The 15,717-nt window shown below is 38.0% G+C and overlaps 1 protein-coding gene across 1 annotated transcript in view; it reads right to left on the minus strand.

Moving 5' to 3' along the window:
* DOK6 (docking protein 6) overlaps positions 1-15,717 on the minus strand; it is a 349,658-nt gene that overhangs the window by 222,834 nt on the left and 111,107 nt on the right. The gene's annotated exons all lie outside the window — the stretch shown is intronic.

Genomic DNA, 15,717 nt, shown 5'->3' on the forward strand with positions numbered 1-15,717 from the left:
TATAGTGTTCAAACTGGTTTTCTTTTCTGTTTTGGTGAAAAATGTCTTTGAAATTTTGATAGGGATCGTACTGAATCCATATCTCACTGTGCATGGTAAGGGCATTTTAACGATATGAATTCTTCCAATCCACGAACACAGGATATTTCCACTTGTGTCTTTTCAATGTCTTTGTCAATGTTTTATAGTTTTTAGCAACAGACCTTTCATGCATTCCGTTAAACTTCTCCCCAAGTGTTTTATTCTTTTTGATGGTATTTTAAATGGGATTGTTTTCTTGATTTCCTTTCTCAGGAGATCACAGTTGCTGTAAAGAAATGCAACTGGATTTTTTTAATGTTGATTTTGTCCTCTGCAACTTTACTCAATTCATTTATTAGTTCTAAGAGGGTTTTACTTTTTTAACAAAAGAGTCTTTAGGATTTTCTATATATAAGACCATGTCATCTGCAAACAGAAAAAATTTCACTTCTTCCTTTCTTTCTTTCTGATTTTGATTTTTTAAGTTTCTTTTCTTGCCTAATTGTTCTTTCTAGTACTTAGCAGTATGTTGGATAGAAGTCGGCACCCCAACCTTGTACTGGATCTTAGAGTAAAAGCTTTCAGTTTCTCCCCACTGATTATAGGTTAGCTGTGGGTTTTTCATAAACATGTTTGTTTGTTAAAGAAATTTCCTTCTATACATATTTGAGAGGTTTTTAAAATCGTGATTGGATGTTAAACTTTGTCAAATGCTTTTTCTGCTTCTATTAAGATGATTGTGTTTTTGATCTTTCATTCTGTTAATGTGGTGTTTCACACTGCTTGATTTGCATATATGAGGCCAAATTTGCACCCCAGGGATCAATCCCACCAGGACCTGGTGTGTAGTCTTTTTGATGTGCTGTTGAATTTGTTCTGCTAGTATTTTACTGAGGATTTTTGCACCTATGTTCATCAGAGAGATCTGCCTGTCGTTTTCTTTCCTTGTGTTGTCTTTGTCTGGCTTTGGTATCATGGTGATGTTGGACTTATAAAGTGAGCTTGGAAGTATTTGTTTTACTCCTATTTTTACTTTTCTTTATTGTTTAATTTGAGGATGGTCCACACACAATGTTACATTAGCTTCAGGTATTCAACATGGTGATTCAACAACTTTATACACTATGCCATGCTTGCTAGGAGTAGAGTTACCCTCTGTCACCATGCACTGCTATTTTAACACAACAACCATATTCCATACGCCGCACCTTTATTCCTGCGACTTACTTTCCCAGGCAAGTCTGTAGCTCCCGTTCCCCTTCACCTCCCCCCCCCTCCCCTCTGGCAACCATCAATTTGTTCTCTGTGCTAATACATCTGACTCTACTTCTTCTTTGATTGTTTGTTCGTTTTATTCTTTAGGTTCCACATGTAAGTGAAATCATAACAAAGCTTCTGCACACCAGAGGAAACAGTCCACACAACGAAAAGGCGGTCTACAGATTGAGAGAAAATATTTGCAAACCATACATCTGCAAACCATGAGTAGGGATAATATCGAAAGTGTACACAGGACTCAGATACCTCAGCACCAAACCCCCAAACAGCCCAATTAAAACACGAGGGAAAGATCAAGGTGGAAAAAAAACGTACTTCATGACATTATGTTGAATTTTAAAGTACCTTTTATTAGTTTGCTTTAATGACCATTGAGATGAGAAACCTGACTATTTAAGTGCTCAATTTCTTTCTATAAACCTAAAGTGAAAACAGTTAACATTCAGACTTTATAAAAGTAGATTCAAATGAATTAGAAGTAAATTGCCTTCTCCTTTTTGATTAATTCACTAATAACTTTTATCAATCCTGATATTTTACTAATCTTCTATGATTGTTTTAAGCAGAAGATTTTATTTTTGAGAATAAAATGGTACATTTTAGGAAGTGGTTTAATAATGTCACTTTATTTGAATGGAGAACACTGATTTTTCTAGTAAGAAAAGAAGATGGGGATTTTACTAATTTTTAAAAAATTAGTAAATTAATTAATAAATCTCAATCTCTCCATGCTTAAATCCTCAGCTTTCATAATAAGAATTTATTTTTTTTTAATTTTGAGAGAAGGAGAGAGAGAGAGAGAAAAAGAGACAGCATGAGCAGGGGAGGGGCAGAGAGAGAGGGAGACACAGAGTGCAAAGACAGGCTCCAGGCTCTGAGCTGTCAGCACAGAGCCTGACACGGGGCTCGAACTCACAAACTGTGAGATCACGACCTGAGCTGAAGTCAGACACTCAATCAACTGAGCCACCCAGGAGCCCCATAACAATTTAAATACTGGTATCACCCTACACATTATATGCTCCAATACTTCATACTTGGGTGGCAATATTTGCATAGGAATTTTACAATCGTTTCTCTCTAGTAAAATTTACATCAATTTTCCAGTAGCTGCTTTTTGTATTTGTCTCCTGTCTCTGAAAAACATGAAAGCATAACATTAAAAACATCAATATAATTCATTTTTCAAGCTCTCCATGTCTCTGTGCTATTATGTGCTTTGAAAGAGTTCCCCAATGTTTATTATTTGACCATCCCAGCATGTGCATAATCAATAGTTACAAGCTTAGTTATTTATGGCTTTCAAAATTTTAAGGTCTCCAATATTAAACCACATTATGAGATGCATCATTTAGAAAAGAGCGATTATAGAAAAAATTATATCAGGACTGGAATGATCTTTAAGAGTCACCACTGGTTGTGCACACAGCATCTGAGTGCGGCTCCTTCATTCTTCCCGGAACCTGATTTTGTTCAGCCACCTGCCCTGGCGTCCTACAGCTCAAGTGCCCTGGTGGAAATTTCTCAGCCCAGTATCATGGAAGAACGGGTTATTCTTGGGCTGATGGTCTCTTGGCTCATGACCAGTTTAGGAAACAGGATATGACCTAAACATGACGAACGAGAGGTGAGCAGAAGTGTTCTGGCAGCTTCTGGTTAATGTTTTCTGATACGGAGATAGCCCTGAACTAAAATCTTCCATCTCCTCCAATGGATGCTGTCTGGATGTCATCATTCAGAAATGCTACAGCTGTCATTCTACTTGGTTAGAGATCAGGGCAATCTTAAGGTGGCCGAGGAGATACTGGGGGTAGGTGGGGGAAGGAAACAGATCCTTAATTTTCATTCTTGAACAAGGGTTACTGAATCCACTAACCTTGAAGCCAGTTTCTTTTTCTGGACATGCTGTTATATGCGACAATGCTCTTCTGTAAGTCGTTTGATTTGGGTTTTCTGTTACTTGCAGCCAAAAACACTCTAACTAATAAAGCAAGCCTATTCCTGGGCTTCCTTCATTGAATAATGGGAAATGGCCATCCCTGTCGGGTTGGCCATCACGGAGTTAGTCGGTGATGACCCGAATCAGGGCCTCGCCTCCTGTTTCTCAAACGAGTGTGCTCTCGTCATCAATTTATGCAATCGCTATTGCTTTGAGCATCATGTCATTTATTAATGGAAAATAACTGCTAATCAAAAAGTTATTGCAGGAAGATGAAGTCAGTGACAAAAAAAAAAGACTCAAATTTTAAGGATGACAAAAGGAATAACAGGAAAAGTTACTAGCTTATTACCCCTAAGGTAGTTAAGGGAGTCTATTATAAAATGTAATCTATTTTTAGGTCTAAGAAATGCAGAACATTAATCCATAAGAAAGTATGTATTAAAAGAGAAAAACAATGTACTTCTTACTGTCCTCTCTTCCTCCCTCCTTCCCTCTTCCTCCCTCCCCCTCCAACGTCTCTCCCTCCCCTTTCAACCTCTCCTCTCTCTCCTCAGGATAAATTTAGCAGGTCTAATAATATGTTTCACTGACTCTAAGAACAAAAAGGCATGAAACAGCCCAGTCGGCTAGAATCCCATTCTCATGTTGAGAACTACAGTTTTACAACACGGACCTAACAGCAACTACACAGCTACTCTAACTTCTCTTAGCAGATGAGTAAAATGAAATCTCTTCATTATTGTATTGGGTTGAATAATGGCTCCTAAAAGGTTATTTCCAAGCCCTAAGCCCTAGAGCCTTTGAATGGCCCTTGTTTGGGAGAGAGCTCTTCGCAGATGTGATTGAATTAAAGATTCTGGAGGAGCTCATCTTAGACTCAGTGTGGGCCCTAAATCCAATGAAGTGTTCTTACTCGAGAAGAGCGGAGGGGGCTTGGAGGCGAGGGCAAAGCGGAGACGGCCAGGGGAAGGTGACCCAAGTGATGCTGGCTCAGCCAAGGAGCCCTGGGGGCCACCAGAGGCGGAGAAGGCAAGCGAGGCTGCCCCCGGGGGGTCTGTAGGAGCGCAGCCCTGCTGACGTCCTGCCACCTGGCTTCTGCCATCTAGGACCACGAGAGGGGACACTTCTGTGACTTTCACTACCAAGTTTGTGACAGTTCGGAAGGCCAGCCCTAGGAAACGAATACAATCCTACACAACTATTCAATGATAAATACCCCCACTTATTACAAAGTGAGTAGTTTTCATTTAAGATAAAAATGGCCAAAAAAAACCCTCACAAAATTTTGTATACAGCCCAATTTCTCTAATAACATAATAGTTTCTTTTTTTATGTTTATTTATTTAGACAGAGACAGAGAGTGTGGGGGGGACAGAGAGAGAGAGAGAGAGAGAGAGAGAGAATCTCAGCGTGGGGTTTGATTCCATGAATAGTGAGATCATGACCTGAGCCAAAATCAAGTTGGATGCTTAAAGAACTAAGTCTGATAGTTTCTTAAAAACAAGAATATCAGGACAAGGTCTCATGGTCCGTGGGTTCCGGCCCCGCAAGGGGCTCAGCGCTGACAGCTTACAGCCCGGAGCCTGCTTCAGATTCTGTCTCCCTCTCTCTCTGCCCTTCCCCCACTAGTACTCTGTCTTTTAAAAATAAATGTTGGAAAACATTTTTAAAAAGCAAAGATCCCTCTCTGCTTATCAGGACCCGCGTAAAGGCATTAAATATGTGGGCCTTTTTTTTTTCTTTTATTCGCGCTTGATCACAAGTTGACACAGCTCCGTGATGTGGCCCTCCCAGCGGTCAGGCAGATGGGGGCGGAGTCCACTCAGGCAAGCGCTCTTTGCCACAGACATCTGTCAGTGTCGGGGTCCTGGGGCGAATGCAGTGACGTGGCAACAAAACATGAAAAGCGTTATTTTTTAGAAAAATCGTTTATTGATTTTTGATGGAGACACTACGGAGGCTGACCTGATACTGAGCTGGTGAGCTCCTACCTTTCAGGTTCTGATTCCCTTTTAACTAAGGTATCAGTGAGGAGACATGGAGAACATCAGGCCAGAAGAGACAATTAAAAGGTCCAGATGAAATGTCCTGACGGCTCCAGAGATTTTGGCCTTTTCTGTCCTTGTTTATAGTCTCTACGTAGCCAGTAAGGACTTAATGTCACTGGTTCGGACACATTATCAGGAAGCAGAAAAGCATCACCACAGGGAACCTACCCATGAGCCTGAAATATGAGTATAAACAGCGTAGGAAAAGACTGTTGGTGGGGCCCACTCTCCTCCTTGTAGCACCGTTGGGAGGAATCTCCTATCTGACCTCTTCAAACAAATCAGACATGTCTTTGCAAAAACTTCCTCTGTGGTCTATAACCATAGAACTGTCAGTAATTTTCACTAGGATCAGAAAACTCACCAACATTTAAGCAAGAGAGTATATGAATTGTGCTTTTTGGAGCTCTGCTCTTGTTGGGTGTTTTTGGAACCAAAACATAAGAAAAGGCACCTGCTGAACAAAGAGGTTCTGTGTTAGCTGTGTACATCTGACCGCTAGCAAGAGCTACCCGGAGTTGGGCAGGACCGCGGACCCCCGTCACACAGCAGGTGGAAAGGAGCACAGAAAGGGGCTCCAGCACTGGTGGCATGAAAAACAATTGACAGCAGCCCGGGGCCCTTGCTACAAAACTGCTGTTGCGGCTGTTCAAAGACACAAAGCTGGGGGCACCTGGGGGGCTCAGTCCGTTAAGTGTCAGACTTAGGCTCAGGTCATGATCTCTTGGTTCGTGAGTTCGAGCCCTGTGTTGGGTTCTGGGATGACAGCTCAGAGCCTGGAGCCTGTCTTCCGATTCTACGTCTCCCTCTCTCTCTCTGCCCCTCCTCTGCTCATGCTCAGTCTCTCTCTTTCTCAAAAATACATAAACCTTTAAAAAAACCCAAAGACACAAAGCCATGTTAAGGCACAAACTCTGCCGGTGCATGTCACCTTTAACAAGTGTCATAAGCTGCGATCCTTCTGGAAACAAGAATGGAAAAGTGCACGGGAAACTGCTTGCAGGTTAAGACCCTGGACGAATAGTTCAAATTATGGCTGTTGGATATCCCATCAAATTTGGTTCTCAGGCTAGATGATGCGGATGCTAAAAGTAGTGTGACGCATTCTCATATCCTGTCCTAAGTGATTTTGGAATACATAGATACATATATAGCAAGCAATTTTTTTTTTTAAAAGGACAAATTATAATCACAGATGGCAAAATTATCTGACAGTTCACAAGGAAGTTAAATTATAAATCTGTCCCATTCATAAGCAAAAATACGGAAGTTCTGCCAAATAAAATTAGGAGTCAAGTCACTTTACATTTTCCATACAGACCTACACATTCATATCTACTATCAACAGCCAAACAAGTACATGGATTTTTCCAATACATTTGTATTATTTATAGAATTGAACAAGTATCAGGTGATAAAATAGTATGAGTAAACTCCAAAGACCCAAATTATACAAATTACATTACACACCCATAAAACAACATAACTAAAACTCATAATAAATGGATGATGGAATATTCTACACTATAAAGAGTAAATGACATATTTCTAAGAACATCTGAGTTTAAAAGGAAACTATCAGTTAAGTTACAAATACATCTTAATGAAAATGGGCCACTACCCATTAAGATTTGAGAGACACTGAAAACAAAATGCATAAAAAACATGGGTTTAAAAATATTTTTAATGAGTAAAGACTGAAAACAAAGAATGCAGGCATGCAGTTGAAGAAGTTAAATAGAGCAAGGGAGCATTTCAGTAAATAAATAAAGAAATAAGAAACATAGTGGCAGACATCACTGAAATGAAAAAATGAGAAGTTTCACAAAACAAAATGTCCATATGGAAAAATTAATAAGAGGGATTTGTGGCAAGTTAGATGAAAGAAAAAAGAGGTAAGGTGGAGATGAATTAAGTACAGCATTAATAAGGGCAAAACTGAGCAAACAAAAATATCTAAATTTTAATAAGAAGCTTGCAAACAAATGGATACTTATTAATTTGGAATCCTAGATGAAATGATAATATATCTAGAAAAATACTCACTGTCAAAAAGGTGGCAGAAAAAAAATTAGAAAACTTGAACAAAACAATATACTCATTTCCTAACAGCTCATTTCTAGACTATTTTGTAATTGAGTTTTACTAAATTTGCAAGATACAATTAATTAATATCTTCTGCAAGATAGTCCAGAAGAAATAAAAAAAGCAAACATGATTTAGCTTTCTGAGCCAGTTTAATATGGATTCCAAAATAAGATATGAAAAATTAAAATCAAGTTATATAGCTGCATTTTACTTATTAATGAAAAAGAATCCCAACATGCAAGTAAGGTTAGTTTCAGGAGTAAAAATATATTTCACATCTGAAAGTATCCAAATGCACTGGATTCTCAAAATGAATAGACTACGTGAGAAAAATCACATAATTATCTCAGCAGTTAAAAAATTAAATCATGGCTAAAGTTCAACACCTTTTATGAAAAAGTAACTCATACTCTATCAAGAATAGAAAATAATTTTCTTTGTTTCAAAGGTTACAGATGAAAAAAATATTTTACTTCATGCCCAAGCATTAGATACATTCCATTTATTAGTAGAAACATGCTTGTATCGCTGCCTTAATGTAAACACGTCCTAGAGAATAAGGAAAGAAAAAAAGAAAAGTAAAGTACCGGAAAAGAAATAAATGAAACTATCAACATTTGCAGGCAATGATCATTGACATGCAAATGCTAACAGAGTCACCAGAAAAACTAGGAGCCATATTGTCAATTACAGTAAACACAAAAAAGCAATAGGATTTCTCTACATTAGTAATTATTGATTAGAAAATACAATACAATACAATACAGAAATACCTTCACAATAACAACAACAACAAAAAACAACCCTGTAAAATATCTAGGGATGTTTCTGGAGAAAAGTTTAAACCTTACAGAGAAGCTGCGTAAGAAAATAGAATTACGTGTTCCTAAACAATTGCTAAAGTAACTTCAGGAAATGAGAACCAAGCCTGTTGTGGAACAGACACCCTGCTAAATGTCCCAGCACAGGGTGACAGCACGGTAACTTAAAGCAAGAGACATGTTCGGGCTAGGAGAACAAATGAGTAGACAGCACAGAATAGGGAAATCAGAGAAAAATGTGTGTGTTGTGTGTAATGTGTGCCACCATGGTAACTGTAAGGTTAAAAAGTTTATTATATGTGTTAGTGAAAACTGACCCCTAAATATTAAAAAAATGGAATTCCTAATTCCAGATATGAATCTGGACACCAGACGGATGAAAGACAGAAATAGTAAAGGCAAAACTATAATGTTAACTGAATAAAATGTAGGACAGTATCTTTCATGATGTATGGGGGAGGTTAGTATTTCTTAAGGAACGGACTGAAGCCAAACACATGAAAAATTTGAAAGCATCCACATTTGTAAATTTCTGTTTAACACAAGACTCCATAAAGTTATAGATAGATGGCAGAGGTGAGAAGTTATTCACCGTGTCTAACACTGAAGGAATCTAATATTTAGAAGAGACAAAGAAACCTTAGAAAACAGCAAGAAAAATGCAGGAACTCTGGTAGGAAAGTGGACAAATGATATGACTGGGAAATTCCTGTAAGAATAAACCCTGAAAGCCAACAGGCATAGGGGAAATTTTTCAAATTAATTGGGAATAGAAAAACACATGTTCAAATACAACTTCATATGGCTTTACACACATCAGGTTCAGAGAAGTCAATAAATAACGGAAAGTGTTAACGAGAATGTAAGAGCACAGAACCCTCATGCACCCAGGAGACGTGAAGAACAGAGATGCATTCTACAAAGTCATCTGTGGTACATATTTAAGTATCCATATATCCTTAACATAACGATCTCATTATTTTTATGTCTCAGATAATTACTCATGTTGGGTCATAAAAACACAGAACAAAAATCTGAATTATGTTATTGTTTGGGATAATGAGAAGTTCTAGCAACCTAGTTTCTGTCACTACAAAAATGGAAAAGTAAAACATAGTGGATGCTAACTATAGGGTATCATGTAACAGAAGCAAGTGGCAAAAGAGACACACAGAAATGCAAATATATCTTAAAAGCCACAATGCAGCATGAATAAAAATAAGAAACACGATAAGTTATAATAGTACTGAAGTGAATTAACAATGAAGTACATGTTCAAGAAATCAACAGTCTGTATTTATAAGAATTCCACAATTTCCCATCACACTTACTATAATTATAACGATTATCTATAGAGGAGGGGAGATAAATGAGTTTAAGGATGGGAATTAAATACATGGGTCCAATATTCCAGAAAGGGATAATGATAGCAGCCATCGAGTAATACAATGAACTCAATCCATAGCTGATCTTATTAGACCTGAAACAGAGACGGGACGGAGGGAGGGAAGAGAATACACTTCCCGCAAAAAAAGTCAACTGAATCCTGATGTGTGAAATTCTAGCAAGTCAACCACTATCCACAATTATATGCCTATTTCGATTTACCCGTGCTCTGATTGGTCTCCAGCCTTGCTGTCGACGGCTGGAGATACGATACCACTTAACATAACTTCTGGGCACAACTATGTTCCTCTAGTGAAGGACACAGAGTGGAAAAGAGTATTGGTATGATCATTAATATAGATCCATTGCAAAGAATACAAAAAAGCTGAAGGAGACTATGGTGACATTTCTAAGCTTATGAGACCCAAGTCTAGGTGTGACCTATGAGTTAACTACCAATCATGTTTAGCTAAGGTTCACCTATACACTTAGAGCATCTTGACATAATATCCAGCATTATTTATTTTTTATTTTAAGTAAAAAAAAATATATATATAGTTTCAAGTATTGAAGAGGTCAATTACCAGTGATTGAATCTTAGGGGATGCAGCTGTGGCCTGTGGGCCAAATTGAGTCAACCACTCATTTTTGTAAATAAAGTCTTATCAGAACACAACCACAGCTGTTGGTTTATATATTGTCTCTGGCTGTTTAATATACTCTGAGTGCAGAGTTGAAGAACAGCGACAGAGATCTTAGGATCTGGAAAGTTTAAAGTTGTTTACTATCTAGCCCTTGACAAATAAAGGTTTGCTAGACACTGATTTGAACAAATAGGACCTTTTTTTTTTTTTCACATAAGAACTCTGAAGTAAGCAGTTACTGGTGTTGGTCCAGTGGTTTGATGCTATTAGAAGAAGCATCTCAGGGCCAAATATTTGTCCTTCCCTTTACATTTCTCTTACGCTCATCTCCTCGTGAGCACAACATGGCTGCTGCATTTCCAGCCATCATATTTTCAATTTAGGAGAAAGGAATGAGGGACATTGCAGGCCATATGAGAACATAAAACCATTTCTATACCTTTTAGCAGGCTTATATTTATGCTTCACTAGCCAGAATGTACCTTTCTAACTGCAGGAAGTGTGAAAAAGTGACCATCTAGTTTTCTCCATCTCCATGGTGGAGATGGGAAAGGAAGAAGTGAGTAACAAATGGATGTTGAATTAGGAGTTAATTAAGTTCAACCTCATCCCTGAGATGTCAAAGTTTCATCATGTTTCAGTTCAAACTCGATGCCTTTAATGTTTATACCTCCCACACAGAGGAGAAATCAAGAAGTCAAAGCTTGGAAGGATTCGTTTTGCCACTGCTGTGTTGGGAAGGGAAAGAACCACATGTCAAGGATTCAGATGGCCTCTAGCACTGGAAGTGGTCCCTTCTCAACAGCCACCAAGGCGACAGGGGTGTCAGTCATGCAGCCGAAGGAAACCAAAGTCACCAATCATATTAGGAACTTGGAAGCAGACTTTTCTCTAGAGCCACGAGATAACTCGGTCCAACTGACTTGAGGGCCCGTGAAACCCTCAAGTGAAACAACCAGCCCTGCTACACCTTTGCCCTACAGACCTGGAAGCTCAGAAGTAGGTGTTTTTTGAACCCCTGAAAGTGTGGTGCTTTGTCACACAACAAGAGAAAATGAAAACTGTGCTAGAATTATTGTTAGTGATTGTACTGCAACCTTTGGGGGATAAGGGGTCCAACTCTATCGGTTTTGCAAAGTGGAACTGGAATAAAAGAGAGAAAGGTCGGCTTCGTGGACCACTGTCAGAGCTGGCTACGATGAGGAGAACATCATGGCAGCCCGAGCCTAGGAGGAAGTTTCCGCTTCACCCAGACCAAACTTTTACAAAAGGATAGAAAGGACTAGTGGAAAATTCCAGGCTACGCCAAATCAGGTCAAATTTTCTAGCACACTGGATATGTAAATATGATTAACTTGATTAAAAGATAGATTCTAGAAAAGGAGAAGCAGGAGGAAATAGCTGTGTTTGTAAGCAAACATGACCTCTCTCATTCTCAGTCTCAAAACAAATAAACAAAACAAATAAACAAAAAAATCGAATTTCCCAAGATACTGGATAGCAAGAATTCAACCATTTCTTCAGGAGGTCAAATTATGTGTGACGATGATTCTGAGTGAATATAACTGTTGTAATCAAAACCAGCAATTTTACCGAATCTCAAAACCCATGGTTCCCTAAATAAAGAACCTGTTCTCTAATCAATAAAATCAGTTTAGTGGCAGCTACGGATTTGTAACCTTGGATTGTTAGTGGTGTATTCAAATTCTAACTTTGTTTTTTGTACAAGTGTTACATGTAAAAAGGCTTTATTATTTCTCAATATTATATAAATTAAACTAAATATGAAATGCCTTTGCGATCTAAAAGAGTTTCTAGGTGCACATTTACATAGTGAGGTACAAAGTATTAATTCAAGAATGAATTCTCACTGAAGTATTTTTCAGCCTGTCAGTTGTAAATGAACATTCATCGCTTGTGGTATAATATGCAATTTCACATTAACAGCAGAAAAAGAATTTACCTTCAGTGAACATTACACGTAAACATGTCTCCTGTTCCATCCATCAGATATTGCACAATGAACCAGGATTCGGGTAAAAAGAGAGATTTTTAAAACCAAAAATGCATTGATGATATTCCAAAATAATAAAGAGCATTGTATCTAAATCCATTAAATAAATGTAAAAATGCTTCAGAAATGATGGAGATAATGTCATAATAGGGTTGTGCTATTGAATATGCTTTCTCAAATTACTGACTTTCCACATAAAATCACTTGTTTGAAGTTACAAGTTGCTTTATCATGCAAATTGGTCTCAAAATTTTTCTAAAGCTGGTATGAATTATTTCCCTGGTTTCAAAGATGCAAAATCTGAGGAATTTTGTACAAGAAAGGACTTGTACAACCACTGTTGCACACCCATTGTTACACGCTGCACACTATCTTCCATGGAATTATCATCTCACTTTGTGAGCTATGGTATTACTTGCATTGTACACACAGTAGAGAGAGGGAAAGGTATTATTTAAGTCAGATTATGCTTTTTTAAAAAATGTAGTACCATTATGAATGATTGTCTCACACACAAAGGGATAGTTTTAAAAAGTCAAATAAGGACAATAATTTTACTAACATAAATCATATTTCTGTATATTCCAAGTCAAGTCCAGTTCAGTCTTATGGATATTTTCTAAGAGTCTGATCCTTATTTCTCAGTGAACAGATATCTCTTATGGAGAAACGGGTTATACACAAAAATCATGATTACTGAGGGATCTATTTTCCACGGCACCCTTCAACTGCACAGAGTGATACTTATTGGAGACATCTTGATGTTATAAAATTTTAATTGCCTTGATTCCAATATTACAAAGATCAAGTTTAACTCTGAGAGTTCCCTGTTAGTATTTTGAGATCACAACTTGGCTGATGCCTCCATGTGAAGGTCTTACCACCTTGATCTCTCTTGTTAATTTTAAAGCTGTCCATTCACGACCCACCCATCTGTCGGAGACGTTCATTACATGGGTGGTGTATCATGTCTTGGGCATTTCCTCCCTTCTTCTCATCCTTCATAAAAACCAACATTTCATATTTCACTTCTTTGAGTCTTCTTTCAGTGACTGGCATGTGATCAGATAATATGAGTAAACTAATAATGGGTTCATGGGTGACTGTGTCAGGCAGGAACCAATGTGTGTGTTAATAGGAGCTTAGTAAAAAATACTGAGACTTCTTCAAGATAAGGGAATACAGATGGATGGATGAATCTATGAATCAATGAAGTCAATAAATGAATGAATGAATGAACAATTATCCCCTAATAATTATCACTCTGGTAATCATTCGATCAGACTTTCCAACAGACACCAAGCCTTTAAGCACTTCGCGTCACACCAAGTACTGTGCTCATCCAAGCAGATGGCCACTGGGATCAGAATAGTTCTGCTCCTATCTTTAAGGATACACTCTATTTCCAGGTGGCTATTTTTCATAGGGATGTCTTCATCTTTTCCCCAAGTTTCTCAGATGTTTGCTTTACATAAAGATAAAGAATGACAACTCCAAACAAGAGTAAAGCAGACAGAACAAAATGATGTTTTCAATGTCAGGTTGTAGGGGATTTAGAAATAAGATTGGTCCCAATACAGACATTGATTTTCTGGCATCACATAATCCTCATCGCTGGAAATTCACACGGTTCTAGCTTCATTCTTCCTTCTCGGGGGTTTTATTTATACCTTCCTCCCTACAGACACCACTCATATTTATTTTATTAAAAATTCTATGAACTGTTTCTTTTTCATCTGGTTAGAAAATTAAGGAAAATTTATTAGCTGATTCTATGTAAATTGCCTTAGTTCAGTTTTCATTCAGGATAAATTTGTTTTGAATATCTGTTATGACAATTATATACAGCTACATTTCCAACCCTAATGCATTTTTAATAACTCCCTTCAGCAGCTAGTGATTTGAATTTCAAATTTCTTTCTACGAAGAAGTAAAAAAAAAAGTATATACCGTTTTATGGCAGTTTCATAGAAAAGTTGATTTATGCAGCAAGATCTCTCTCACAGTAAACATATCAGAAGTCTAAATGGGACCATTAATACTCATAAACTTTATAATATGTATGTTCTAGATAGAGCATAGCACAAAGTTAAAGTTGGGAAAGAAATAATTCTGTCTTTAGCTATTTTTCATAAAGCCCTTCACTAAGATTAGAAACATATAACTCATTTGATTATTTTGGTTTACTCCTATTCAGCACTCTAGCAAATTTTGGGGCATATCAAAATAACTGACCATGCACAAGTTTAAAGTGTTCAATAATTAACAAATAGTCCATTTTAAGCTATCTTGAAAATGAAGGGTTTTTTCTTCCAATTCTGGAGATCCAATTTTGAGCTGACCATGAATTACACAAAGGAAAACAAAGATTTTAAAAATGTCAGCCTTTTACATAAAAAGATGCCCCTTTATTTAACCAGACCATCAGAGAGAACTGAGAATTTTACAGCTCTCCAAAAAAAGGATTCATAATTCTATGCAGGGAAAAAAGGCATGGGAAGGGAGGGTTCAGTCTTCAATTTTGCAGAAGCAAAAGTATATGTCAGGATAAAAATATGACACATGTGTATTTCTAACTGCGTGTTTTCCTTGATGGCTAGCTGTTCGGACCTTGGACAAATTAACACCATCTGACGTCGGGGGTGGTGTTTTCCGGAAGAGCAGGGCACGGAGCCTCTGATGGTCGATCTTCCCTCTTCCTCTTTGCAAATGTCAATATTTTCCATAGTTTTCTTATTGGTAAAATAAACACATCTTTTAGAATTATTAAAACTTTTGGGGCACCCGGGTGGCTCAGTCAGTTAAGCGTCCAAGTCAGCTCAGGTCATGAGCTCATGGTTTGTGAGTTCGAGCCCCATGTCAGGCTCTGTGCTGACAGCTCAGAGCTTGGAGCCTGCTTCAGATTCTGTCTCCCTCTCTCTCTGCACTTCCCATGATTGTGCTCTGTCTTTCAATCTCTCTCTCTCTCTTTCCCTCTTTCTCAAAAGTAAATAAATATTAAATTTTTTTTTAATTATTAAAACTTTCAGTTGACTATCCATAGAACTCCCTTATGACCCAGCAATAGCATTGCTGGGGATTTACCCAAGAGAGACAGAAATGCTGAGGCATAGGAGCACATGTACCCCAATGTTCATAGCAGCACTGTCAACAATAGCCAAAACATGGAAGGAGCCTAAATGTCCATCACCTGACGAATGGATCAAGAAGATGTGGTATATATTCACGATGGAGTACTACATGGCAATGAGAGGGAATGACATATGGCCCGTCGTAGGAAAGTGGATGGACCTTGAGGGTGTCATGCTGAGTGAAGTAAGCCAGGCAGAGAAGGACAGAAACCATATGTTTGCACTCATAGGTCTAGCAGGAAAACAAGAGAGACCTAATGGAGAACCAGGGGGAGCGGAGGAGGGAGAGAGAGTTGGGGAGAGACAGGGATGCAAAACTTGAGAGACTATTGAATGCTGAGAAT

This window comes from Suricata suricatta, chromosome 14, assembly GCF_006229205.1.
Source record: "Suricata suricatta isolate VVHF042 chromosome 14, meerkat_22Aug2017_6uvM2_HiC, whole genome shotgun sequence".
NCBI classification, from domain to species: domain Eukaryota; kingdom Metazoa; phylum Chordata; class Mammalia; order Carnivora; family Herpestidae; genus Suricata; species Suricata suricatta.